The sequence below is a fragment of the Rhineura floridana genome, chromosome 1, assembly GCF_030035675.1.
Source record: "Rhineura floridana isolate rRhiFlo1 chromosome 1, rRhiFlo1.hap2, whole genome shotgun sequence".
NCBI classification, from domain to species: Eukaryota; Metazoa; Chordata; class Lepidosauria; order Squamata; family Rhineuridae; genus Rhineura; species Rhineura floridana.
In genome coordinates, this window is record NC_084480.1 from 104260459 (window position 1) to 104274881 (window position 14423).

The window sequence follows — 14423 nt, forward strand, 5'->3', positions numbered from 1 at the left end:
ATTATTATTACAATTAAAATTGTTTACTGTGTATGCCCAGCAAGATCCTGCTGTGATCTTCTGTTGTAGTACAATCCTATGCATGTTTACTCAGAAGCAAGTCTCAATCCTGTACAGAGAAAGTACTCTTTATGCTGCTGAAAGCTATATATTTACTGAATTCCTGATGTGAGGCAAGCAGGAAATGTAAACTGTTCTCAGAACTTGAAATGGGGTTGTCTGGGGGTCAACAGATTTTGTCAATCACAACCCTGACTCCACTTATTGGCTAAAAACCTGAAAGGACAGGGATTAGAGCAGCCGGTACTAACCGAAGTTGGGGTGGTGGTGGCAGGTAACATTTTGGTTCATATCTTTTGAACCAGGCCACCTAGAAACTTATTTTTTAAAATGAAAGCTAGGAGTCCAGAGGTTAAAGTGACTCACCCAGATACCAGGAGAGGACCCTCAAAACCCAGAGTCTCTGGGCACAAACCAGAGGACTGGCAACTCTACTTCAAATAGAGAATGTCTTCAAACAGAGAACTGTCCTCACAGCCTCTTTCAAATAAAGAAATATTCTGTCTAAACTGGGGTGCACAGCCACCATGCAACGTGGGACATGGCAGCAACAGGCAGCATTTGACCCTATTTCCATATCACCCATAGGTCCCATCTACACTATACATTTGAACTAGTATTATTCCACTTTAAACAGTCATGGTTTCCCTTAAAGAATCCTGAGAACTGTTGTTTGTTAAGGGTGATGAGAAGCATTAGGAGAGTCCTGTTCCTCTCAGAGAGTTTCCAAGAGTTCCCTGGAAAGAAGGACTGACTGTTAAACCACTCTGACAATTGCAACTCTGTGAGGTGAATGAGGGTCTATAACAACTCTCAGTACCTTTAACAAACAAGTTTTCAGGATTCTTTGGGGAAAGCCATGACTGTTTAAAGAAGTATAATACTACTTTTAATGTATAGTGCAGATGGAGCCATATAGTAGTGACTAGTGGGGAAAAATACAGTCCAGTAAGCTGTGGATACTAAAAGGAGGAAGGGAATGGGGGGTCAGCAACAGCTGTTTTCTCTTTATGCACATTTCTGCAATGTGCCTGGTCTCTTCCTGTGGTTCACAGTGGTCTCAATAGCATGTTGATCTTAATAATGATATTTAAAATGTGTATTGTGCTTTCAAAACATAAATTATCTCAGTAAATCCTTACAACAACCCTATAGAGCAGGTCAGTATTTATATATAGGGGATAGAGGTTGAAGCTTTGTCTGTGAGGGGATAGGGAACCTTTTTCAGATCAAGGGCTGGGTAAAAATCTGGCCCACTATCTATGGGCCATTTTTGACAGATGGGGGAGGCTGCCCATCTGTCAATCACCTGACATCATTGTAACATCAGGTGAGAACATTCTCAGGTGAGAATGGGGTCACCATTAAAGATCGGAGGATCTGTCAGTTTCCGATCACTCCAGTTCTCATTTTTTCAATCTTAAATTCTGTTCTCCACATTTCTGCAGCAATTTGCGATTTTTTTTAAAAAAAATCCTCATGCAAATTTCTCCTAATAAACACATTTTTGTTTATTGATAATGTGTAATATACACATTTTTGCAGGCATTTTCTTCTAATTTTTTGTATGTTACTTTCAGTAATATATTCACTTTTATGCACAGTTTCCCCTAATATATGCATTTTTAAAACATTGTTTGGCTGGGAATACTGCATTGCAAAATTCAGATAAGTACGAATCTGGAAGGATGGCTGTTTCGGTTTGCTTATTGCTTTGGAAAGTGATACATTTGATAAATTTGACTTTAAATGTGAAGTGAATTGAATTTCTCACCCATTCCTCTTCACTATCCACTCTGAACAGCAGATTGATGCTGACTGTAAGCTAAGCTTTGTCTGTTTTCAGACAGGATTTGGAATAAAATTGTGCTGCAAATGGACTTTTTTTCTTCTTCAACAAAGCTGTCTGCAAAGGAAAAATGTCCATTTGCGGGCCCTGTTTGAATCCAAACTGCCCCCACAAATAGACTTCAAAGGGGCTCATTTCAGCACTGATCAGCTAACATCCCACTTACCAAGGAACAAGTGGGTTTGCAATTTAAGCTCCTGATTGTTTCCTTGCAGCTGCCCCACCCCAGATGTCACATATGATGTCAGGTGTGGGGCAGGTGGCTGTGATTTCGAGGAAATGGCCTGGAGGCCAAATTAGGATCCCTGCCAGGATCAGAGGTTCCCCACTACTGGTCTAAGGGCGCCGTTACTTCACAGCTGTTCTAAGAGCTGAGTAAAGGACTTTAGAACTCACAGTTCATGCTCCTTCTCTGTGGAAAGGTGATGAGCAGGAGGTTAGACTAGATCTGAGGGCTGATGAGCAAGAGGTTTCTTCTAGATTATATAGGATAAGAAAAAAACTGTCTTAGAATTGATCTGGCTTTGCCTGGTATCTCTTCTGAGGGTAATGAGCTAGCCTGAAGAGAAATATAGAGGGCTTAACACTGATTATAGACCTTCACCATTTCCATGCCTCTTTGTGTTGGCCCATACCGCTGGCAAAGCTCTACTCCTATTCCAGTCAAGACCTCAAAGGACAACTGCTTATATTGGGAAATGACATATATCAAACAACATATCTGCACATATCATCCTTACTCCCTCAACTGTACTTTCAAAAGTCTGTCTTCTAGGCAGCTTGCCAGAATTAATTTCCTATACGATCGTCATTGATTGCAAGACATTAATCCTGCTCACTACAAAAGAGTCGTTTTTATAACACATGAAAGAGGGAACCCTAAAGAGATTTTGTGTTTCCAGTCATGGTATTTCTGCATGATGTTCTAAATTCATGCTTGCCAATATCCATCTACTTTTTTAACAAGGCAGAACTTCACAGTTTCACCATGCAAAATAAAAACAGAAATACATAGTGAATTTTACAATGTAGATTTGGTTGGCTGGGACTGGAAGGGGTCCAAAGTGATGGTCACCAACATGGGTGGCTTTAAAAGAGGATTAGACAAATTCATTGAGGGTGAGGCTATCAATGGTGGCTAGGCATAATGGCTGTATTCTACCTCCAGTGTTGGAGTCAGTATGCCTCTGAATACTGATTGCTAGGAATCACAGGTGGGAAGAGTGCTATTGCATTCAGGTTCTGTTTGTGAGCTTCTCATGGACATCCTGGTTGGACACTGTAAGAAGAGGATGCTAGACAACATGGGCCTTTGACCTGACTCAGCAGGACTCTTCCTATGTCTTTATGTTCTTCCTTCCATTCCCTGTATAGTACACTTATTCAGAAGAGTGTACACTAATTGCCTCCTACCCCGAATCTGTTTCTATGCTAGCTGGTCATTATAAGATTCACTTTTTAAGAACTGGTGCCTGAGTTTGTTTGTTTTTCCTCTTCCCTTCCTGTCCCTTTCCCCGTGTGTGTCTAGTTTTGTATATTATAAGCCTGCAGGAGGGGACTGTCTTGTTTTAATGGATTGTATAAGCCACTCTGGGAGCCTTTTTCATTGAAGAGCAAGGTACAAATGCTCTATATAATTAAATAAATGCAATAAAGCTGTTTATTGGTGGTGGTGGTTGTTTTCTTTCACATCAAAATGTTATGAGGCACTCTAATTGCCCAAGAGATTTACCTCCTCCTTCAAAGTGGGTCTTCACATTGGAGAAACAATGGAGTGTTGCCCTTTCTCCCAATTTGGGCAATTCCTATTCTCCATTTAGAGGCTCTGTGTGTAGGTTGTTGTTATGTGCCTTCAAGTCGATTACGACTTATGGAGAACCTATGAATCAGCAACCTCCAACAGATTTTGGATACTCTGTTCATAGGGTTTTTGTGGTAAGAGGTATTCAGAGGTGGTTTCTGTGTGTAGGTACAATACTCTAAATGTGAAATAGATTATACTTTTGACATTGTAACCACCATCAAGAATTTACCAATGAATGTATTTCAAATGTTTTCTCTTTTTCCTTTTTTTCACTCAGTCTCATCTCCACTCAAGTACAGACACATTTTTATACAATGTACCAGAAACTTGCCTTTGTCTGGTAAATGTTTTCTTTTTTTAAAAAAACCCTAACCAACCCCCTGCTGCTTCCAGTGTGGCTTTTTCTCTTTTGTGTAACTCGCGTCAACTGACCCATTTTGTCTGACAAATTTAGCTTCTCCTAGTTCGGTGGGAACAATTTCCTCTGACCTATAATGGAACTTCTGAAAATTCTACAGAGCAAGATTGCATATAGTTGCTTAAAACAGTGGTGAGTTATCAAATTTATAATGTTAACATATGTTTAGCATATATCTCCAAAATCTACTGGATGTGAGAAGAAGCACAGGTTGTGTTATGCTAAGTCAGACCATTGGTCCATATAGCTCAGTACTATCCCTGTGCTTACTAGCAACAGTTTTGATGGTTTCGGGCAGAAATCCTTCCCAGTTCTGCCTGAAGATGTTGGGGATTGAACACGGGACCTTTGACCAGGGCTGGCACCAGACAGCAGTGGCCCCTCTGCACCCCTCCCCATGCAGCCAGCAGGCTTAAATAGACCCAGCCAGCAGCCAAGCAGACTGGGCCACATCAGCACACTATGATGTGATGTCACCATATCAGCGCACTAGCATGCTGTGTGCACACACCTGCCATCACCCAAGATGGCAATGAAGACATGTTGATGCCCTTGCCACCATCTTGGGTGACCCAGAAGTGCAGGAGGTTGCACAGCCGGGCCTATTTAAACCTGCACCAGCTGCATGGGGGAAGTGTTACCTGAGAGAGTGGATTTCCTGCTCCATGATCTGGGTGGTGTGGGATTGCAGGTTGCGATTTGCAGTCATACCCCATAACTTAATGCTGATGCGGATCACAGAGCATGAGATCCACCCAGCCACAGCCACAGCCCCGAGGCTCCCTCTCAGCCACAGGGGCCCTTGCCCAGTACCTGACCTGGCCACCTGCTGGTACCAGACCTAGAACTTTTGTATGCAAAGCATGTGCACTACTAATGAGCTTATAGCCCTTCCTAAACTTCTGATTTAGCCACAAGCCAATGAACAAGAGGGGAAATTCCATCCTCCTCACAATGAGGATAAAAAGTCCTCATGGTTGCGCTCATAGTTAACTGACTTCCGAGAGAGAGGAAAGACCAACCTTTGGGGGAAATTTCCTTTTCCCATTTTTATTGATAATAATTTATACTTCATACATACACACTCATACTTTAGGGAGGAAGGATGGGATATATATATCTGTATATCTATATATGAAAAAGTCATTGCACCTGGACACATAATCAGTTCTTCAAAATCTTGATTCTTCAAAAGTAAATGTTTGTCTTGTATAGACAGAAAATTCAGTATCTGGGGATACTGAGATAAGAAGAATTGAAACTGTGGAATTTGTTGGCATAAGTCCCATAAGAGAGATTTTTTAAAAAATAGAGAGTGATATATTTTAGGTTTTTAACATATCAACAGCTCCAGCTTGTCCATAGAGATTGAAGTCTGGATCTCTAAGAATTGGAGCAAGTGGGAAATAATTTTTAATCAGTTCACATTTAAAGGAGAACTCCCCAAATTAGCACTTTTTAAAACATACTAAATACAGCCAGCTTTTGCAATTCACACTCCTCTGAATTTTGCAATGCAGTTCTCCAACCAAGTAATGGATACAAAAATCCATACCCTAAGGTAAAGTATGCATAAAATGCACATATTATTTAAAATAACAAGCAAAATGCATTATATAAGGGAAGACTATTTTGCAGAAATGTGTATTTTAGCTAAAACTGCATACAAACATGCATATTAGGAAAGATTCCCACTAAAATGCTAGTGAATTTTCATGAGGACACATTTAAAGTTGAACCTACCAAATTATTGTTTTGGAAAGTGCTAATTTGATAGAAGAACTGGATTTAGTGGGAAAATGAGAAACTGCAAGAAAGTGAAACTGGGAGCCTACCCTAGAGAATAATTGTCCCACGTGGACAGTAATGCATTAGTAATAAATTTTGAAACTTTAGAAACAGTTGTCTTTTCTTCTTTATTATCTAGAAGACAGAATGCAAAGGAATTTTGCAGAAGGCTGTTCAATATTTATAACGGTGAATCACCTTCATCTTTTAGCCAATCTGTTACCCAGACAAGTTTAGAAACATGGTGGTCTTGTACCTTTTTTTGTACAAGACATAGCTTGTCTCATACCTCTTTTGATATCAAACCTGTTTAGGTGTGACCATTTAATAAGAGTTTAGCTGATGGAGAGAAATAGATTTTTCATATTCAGTGAGTATTGCCAAACTTGAATGAAAGACACTGAATATTTCCATTCTAGCCTGTCAAATGCTTCTGCGGCATCAATACAAAGAAAGGATGAGCGAATTTGATATGAATTAACATATTCAATAATTTTGAATACTTTTCTGATATTAAGGTTTCTTTATGGTATAACTCCAGTTTGATCTGGAGAAATATATTTGCCAACAATTTTGTTTGACCCTGATGCCAACAGTAATGTAATTACTTTATATTTATAATTAAGCTTGGGTACTGGTCAATATGAGCCCACTAGCATGATATCTTTCTCAAGTTAATCAAGGTACAAGATTTTTATTTTACTACCATTATGTATCTCTGTTATTGTGCTTGTCCCCTGTGCTTCACTGGTTTTTAATGACCTAATGTTAGTCTTCTGCTAGTATCCTGCTGCCCCCAGACTTATCAAGTGGGAGCTCTGGCTATATTGGTAAGACCTGATTTCCCAACACTATGTGCCACATAGATCACAGTTGCAGCAGCACCACTACCTGGGTGCATAATGTTCAGGCCCAAGCTCATGATTTGTCTCCTCCAGACAAATCACAAGCAGTAAATCAAGAAAAAAAAATACTGGTTATAGCTTGTGGTTTGTCTGGAGTGAGGCAAACTACAAGCCCAGATTCAGGTGTAACATTAAGCCAAACCATGGCTTAGTTCACAGCATCACAGCAGCAGCAGGACCATGTGGTCATGATCTTCAGTCCAAGAACCTGCACATTTGCTCATTCACTCTAGGTCACCTTAGCAATCTTTAGACTTCCATGCACTACACTTCATTTCTTGTTGCAAAACTCCAAAGTTTGAAAGTCTGGACTTAATTGTATTTAATAATTCAAATACAATGTCTATTGAAACTAATCATTCTCAGCCTATTAATTCAACAATTATATATATTTTAAGCCAATACATAGCTAAAGGATTAATCAGAAACTCACTTCAAGGAGACTGTTATATAACATGCATAACTTCTGACTAACACTCATCAATGGTTTTCGGTAAGCCAAAGCAATACTTTCTATGTAACCTTGAAAGATACAATTTAGAACCAAGCTTCCAGAGCACTTATCTAAGTATATCATTGTTGGAGGATTTTTGAACTTTATCAATTGTAATGTAATTGAATTATGTTTCATAATTTGACTAGACAGTCAGCAGTACTTCAGACAGCACAGGGATAATCACAGTAAGAGCCAGCTATTTCTTTTTTGAAAAATGCAGTCAATTTATGACTTTTAAAAATTATACTATGCTATTATTTATGCATGTTCACATTTTTCTTCTCATGAAAAGGAACCATTACAATGACTAAGGACTATTCATGCTGACTGCATTAGGAGATGAGACATAAGTTCACTACTATTTTTTCCTCTACAGAAGACTTGAAAATAATTGCTTTCATCAAGGATTTCTTATTTAAAAGTTAGTGCAAATCTACCAAACTGGTATGTTCACAAAATTTGACTTGGTTAAGCACTCCAAGTTAGAACTTTACACAGGAATCAGACAAGGAGATAACTGCTGCTGCTGCTGCTGCTGCTGCTGCTGCTGCTGCTACTGCTACTACTACTACTACTCATAATAATAATAATAATAATAATAGGAAATTAAATAGCTATTTGGGGTATCAAGAATACTTCATATATCTTATGTCAGGCCCTATAAACAAATAAGGTAAACCCAGAATTACTATGCTCATACTCGAGATGACAGGCTGAGTCCGAGTGATAGTTCTTGCCTAAGGCTGCCTAGTGTGCCCATGGAGGATAGCATTAACAATGTCTATTAGCCATTACAGTTAAATGGAACCTCTGTGTAATGTGTCAGTATATATCACTGAATACCAATTGCTGGGGATCGGGAAAGAGGGCTCCCTTTATGCTCCACCTGTTGCCTCACAAAATGCATCTGTCTGCCCACTGCTGAATACAGCATGCTGAACTGAACTTGGTCTGAATCAGCAGTGGTCATTTTATGTTCTCATGCAGTACCATTTCCATATATAGAGCCAGCCATGTGACAAACAAACAAAATCATGAAAGTTAGATGCCATGCGAGCCATTCATATTTTTACACTCACCCCAGCCTCTCTACATTCAAATCCCTCCCATGTGTGGCTCTTGACATAGCCAAAAACCCGCCACTTATTTCCCACTTGCTATTGCACTCTCCTAACTCTATACCCTTGTGCCTTCTCAGCTCGCTGCACCATCCCCTCCCACCAACCTGACAACCCTCTCTTCTACTCACCATCACAAGCTGCTCTTGACGCTACTAATTGCCTCCCTCCCATCCTGTGGCTTTGTGTGTTGCACTACTTTCAACACACACACACTCACAAACAGCCAAGTGCTCCCTTTAACCTCAGTGCCTCTCCTCTGCCTCTTCCCTTAGGCCCACTTTGCCTTGCTTCATGACCATTCTGCAAGAGCCCCACACTCCCTGGGGCTCTTAGGTTGGGAGCCACACTGGCACCACCTGGGAAGGAGGAACCAATGGGGTGAAGGGCAGTGAGGGGAACCCTTGGGGGATGCCAACATGGTACTGGCCTTGTGGCCTCAGCAAAGCTGCTTCTGCTGCTTCTCTTTACTCCTCCCCTTTGGCTACTTCTCACCCGTTGTTTCTTGGAAACCACTGCTGCTGGACACACAAGTGGAAGGGCCACCACTGCCTTAGCCCACCACTGCCCAGCACTAAGCAACACTTCCTGCTCAGTATTGTCCCTATTCTTCTTAACTGTTGGACCACCAGTCTGCAGCCTAGGCAAGGAACACATGTTTTCTGTAACTCACCTACATGCGCAAATGCTTTCTTTCCACTTCTACCCTAATACACTAATACACTACACTAGGCAAAAAACCAACAACCTTGCAGTTTAAGAATGTATCTTTAGCCAATAGACATTTCTATCAAACTTTAAAAAGCAGGGGAAATGGGCAGCTATAGTGAATGCACCAAGGAGCAGGAGACCTGACCTTCTCTCTGAGATATTGTACTGTCCTCAGGGCTGGCTCCAGGCATGCGGTGGTGTTTGGGCATCAGCTTGCCCTGGGCCCCTGGTGGGTGGGTGGGTGTGCATGTTCACGTGTGTGTGCATGTGCGCGTGCGTATGCACACACGCCCCCTGCACCCCCGCACGGCCCCCCTACCTCTCTACAGTAGTCTTTACCATTGCCCTTAATTAAGATGGTGGCCGCAGTTTTCCTAAGGGGAATGAAGCCTCCGCCGCCATCTTTGTTGATGGCACACGTGCGTGCTACACACACATATCTTCGCCATCCACTAAGATGGCAGCAGCGGCTTCAGTACCTTAGGGAAACTGCGGCCGCCATCTTAATTAAGGGCAATGGTAAAGACTACTGTAGACAGGTAAGGGGACCATGTGGGGGTGCGGGGGGGAGATCGCAGAAGGGAAGCGGAGGGCCCCTCAGGGGCTCCTGTAGCTCTGGGGCCCTCGGGCCAGTGCCCAACCTGGTCACCCTTTAAAACCGGCCCTGTTAATATCCCATGCAAGTAAAGTAATGCTCAAGATTCTACAACAAAGGCTCTTACCATATATGGAGCAAGAAATGCCAGATGTCCAAGCTGGATTTAGAAAGGGCAAAGGCACCAGAGATCACATCGCAAATGTATGTTGGATAATGGAACGGAGCAAGGAATTTCAGAAGAAAATCACCCTGTGCTTTATAGACTACAGCAAAGCCGACTGTGTAGATCATGAAAAACTATGGAATGCTTTAAAAGAAATGGGGGTGCCACAGCATCTGATTGTCCTGATGCGCAACCTATGCTCTGCACAAGAGGCTACTGTAAGGACAGAATATGGAGAAACTGATTGGTTCCCCATCGGAAAGGGTGTGAGACAGGGGTGTATTTTATCACCCTATTTGTTTAATCTGTATGCAGAACATATCATACGGAAAGCGGGATTGGACCAAGATGAAGAAGGTGTGAAAATTGGAGGGAGAAACATCAATAATTTAAGATATGCAGACGATACCATACTCTTAGCAGAAACCAGTAATGATTTGAAATGAATGCTGATGAAAGTTAAAGAGGAAAGCACAAAAGCAGGACTACAGCTGAAAGTCAAAAAGACTAAAGTAATGACAACAGAAGATTTATGTAACTTTAAAGTTGACAATGAGGACATTGAGCTTGTGAAGGATTATCAATACCTTAGCACAGTCATTAACCAAAATGGAGACAATAGTCAAGAAATCAGAAGAAGGCTAGGACTGAGGAGGGCAGCTGTGAGAGAACTAGAAAAGGTCCTCAAATGCAAAGATGTATCACTGAACACCAAAGTCAGGATCATTCAGGCCATGGTATTCCCAATCTCTATGTATGGATGTGAAAACTGGACAGTGAAAAAGACGGATAAGAGAAAAATCAACTCATTTGACATGTCGTGCTGGAGGAGAGCTTTGCGCATACCATGGACTGCGAAAAAGACAAATAATTGGGTGTTAGAACAAATTAAACCAGAACTGTCACTAGAAGCTAAAATGATGAAACTAAGATTATCATACTGTGGACACATCATGAGAAGACATGATTCACTAGAAAAGACAATAATGCTGGGGAAAACAGCAGGGAGTAGAAAAAGAGGAAGGCCAAACAAGAGATGGATTGATTCCATCAAGGAAGCCACAGACCTGAACTTACAAGATCTGAACAGGGTGGTTTATGACAGATGCTCTTGGAGGTCGCTGATTCATAGGGTCGCCATAAGTCGTAATTGACTTGAAGGCACATATCAACAACAACAACATTTCAAAAATGAAATATTCAGAGCTTGGAAAAGTTACTTTTTTGAACTACAGCTCCCATCAGCCCAGTCCAGCGGCCATGCTGGCTGGGGCTCATGGGAGTTGTAGTTCAAAAAAGTAACTTTTCCAAGCTCTGGAAATATTAATGGTCATCAAACACTTCTCCACCGAGCAGATAGCAGCTCAGGGTTCATTACGAGCTCTCATTAAGCTTTAGCAGTGGCATGGTCCTCACCATGAATTTCACATCGAGTTAAACTTCAAGCACCTTTGCTGCAGTGTATGTTGCAATATACAATATGTGACAGAATAAGACAACACCTTTTCAGGTTTTCTTCCATTCTTGTCTTTATTTTCAGTCATCTTTTGCATTCTCCCTTTACTTCGTGAATGTTCATAGCCAAGATTTGTGGCCCATTGGGAAAACCATTGACAGGACTGAGTACTACCCAGCTCGTTTCCCAGAAAGTTCATAGGCTATGATAGCACAACCTTCAGCAACCTGGGGCCCTCCAGATGTTTTGGATTAAAACATCCATGAACTCCAGCTAGCACATCTGTGCTGGCTGGGGCTGATGGGAGAAATAGTCCAGAACATCTGGAAGGTGTCAAGCTGGCATAGGCTGGGAATCCTGGGATAGCGGGTGATGGCAGTCAAAAAGCAGTGTTCATGTGTTGTAGCTTTTCAGTAGGATTGCCCATTACATTACATAATGTGAAACCGCTTAGTGTAATAAAATGCTTTGTTTCATGATTGGAGAAAATGTCAGTCCATTTCATGAAAAGGAGACCACATCTCTCCCCTGAATAGGGATGTGATACAATTCTACCCAATTCGAATTTGGTAGCAAATTGTCCACTAATTCACTTACTCCCTCTTGTTGCAGATCAGATTTTTATGCAGTGATTTTCTATGGCTATTTTCAAAAATGGATTTTTTAAAAAAAATCCACCTCTAAAATATTGATATTAAGGATGATAATTTTATCAATATTTCCTTTAAAAATATTAACATTAATATAAACATTTTTGCAAGGGGGAAAAAACAGATGGTGAAAGTAGCAGCTAGTGGACAAAGAGCAAACTCAAATAGATACTGGCCTGTTACATCAATGGAATGCGTTTGAACTGGCACCAGCCAACAGATCCCATTCCTACCCCTGAATGCAGCCTTGAGAAATTCCAGCAAGTGGATAGACCATGCTTTGCTTGTATTAAAAAAGAACATTTTTTAACAAAAGGAATAACCATGCTCAATCAGATCCAGGGTCTATCTAAGCCAGCATCCTATTTCCAACACTAGCTAATCAAATGCCCATGCAGAGATCCCGTTTGGATTTAGCAAGTATCTGTCTGGTCTTTGTAACGTTGAGGTTTGACCTATGATCATACAAAAGTTTTAAATGCAATGGTTTTTCCAAAGCTGTTCAGTTAGTGCAGAACACAGCAGCCTGCCTCCTGATCAATGGGTTGCCAGTACACTGCCCCAGTATCCCAGCATCCAGCTGGACAGTCCAACTTTCTTTTTTCTGTCTCTAAAGCTAGTTTCTAACTTGTATAGCTGCAACAGATTTAGGCAGTGTCTGCTTAAATTCAATGGTGGAAACATATTATCTGAAATAACTGTAAAAAAAACCCAGGATAATGGTGAAATGGGGCATTTCAGCATTTTATCAGGGGCAGGTACAAACCTACCACTGGCTTCACAGTGCTCCTCTTGGCAGGTGACAGCCACTATTTACTCCCAGAAGCTACTTCCACACAGTTCTCTAATCATTCTGAGAAGGCATCCTAGAAACAAATGATGTCACCAGCCGAATATTAATTGACTTATGGAAAGAAAGTTTGTCTTCCACTCCTTGCACCAGTATCATTCCACATCCCATCCCACTTTGTTCAGGAGGGCTGTCTGTCACCACCACCCCGGTAGGGCTTTTGGGATGTGTAGGTGCTTCAGAGGGAGGAGAGTACAGGAAATGATCCTTCTGTGATCTTCCTTAACTTATGTTAGGATACAAGCCTTTGTGTTCAGTGACCTAGCAGATAATGATTGCTGTGTCTAATGCAGGAACATCTGGCCCACGGGCCAAATGATATTGATAATATTTTCATTCATAGAAATGCAGCCATAAGGGCTCTCCCCAGGCCATGCCCCTCGCTGGCCCTGTGATTTGTGGGTGTGGGGAGGGTAGAAGTGAAGAGAAACCTGTTCACTGGATCAGTTTTTGTTGAGTTTGATTTTTTGTTGTTGTTGGAAAACATGTTACATTGGCTGGCATAAAAAAGCACCCCAATATCAAAAAATCTGGAAAGTTTATGTCCCGGTCACTTTTTGTTTACAGAAACAAAACTAAATGGTAAGTGGCTGAAGTATGAGGTCATTGGGCCATATTTAACTAACTCATTGTGCTAGTGAAGCCAGCACAAGGATTCCTGGTAGTACAATATGACTTTTCCTCCTCTCTTCCCTCTGCACCCTCCCTAAATCAGCTTTGGTTTTAGAACAGATTTCGGAGGAGAGGGGATATCGTTCCATTGGGCAAGCAGGAAAGGTTGCACTCGTGGAACGATCTCCTCAGCACTACATTGAATACAACCCATTGTTTAGTATGATGCAGGTGAACAATGTCCTAGAAGTTCTATTTTTAAAATGCATACATACATACCACATGGTAGATCTACTCTGGTGTAAATTCTGCAATTAAAAGTACACCCAGGATAGGATTGTCCAAAATTGTTAAAATATGATATGCATCTGCCAGCATATCATTTTTTTAAAAAATTAGTGAACAATGTCGGTCTTTAGATTCATGCAGTAAATACTGAGAGATCTCTAAATCAGATGCTGCTGTTAAGCATATTTTTGGATAAGAGACTGCATAGCATGAAACAGGCAAAGTGTCTCCAATACAGAATTAAGTTTGGTTCTCTGTGATAAATGATACAATACTCTCTCCATTTAACATAAGTATGGTGTAGATTAACTCACTCTGTTGTAATTAGTTATGATGTCAGTAACTTTAAATATAAACCAATACAAATGTTATAAATACTTGTGTAATACCATGAATAAAAATTCCTCTAGGTATAATATCTTTCCTCCCCACCAACTACGCAGCAGAATGGAAGTCTCTGGTTAGTTCCTGTACAATTTATAACCTCAATTTATAGACTGTAATGGCGCATTCAAAAAGTTATGTTCTAGCATGATAATGATGTGCATGATAAAATCCTTTTGGAATGTTTCATTATTATGCCATAAACTACCTGTAGATATTTCTAATTGTTTTTTTAAAATGTAATAAAGAGTAGCTACTAAAGGGATATAATGT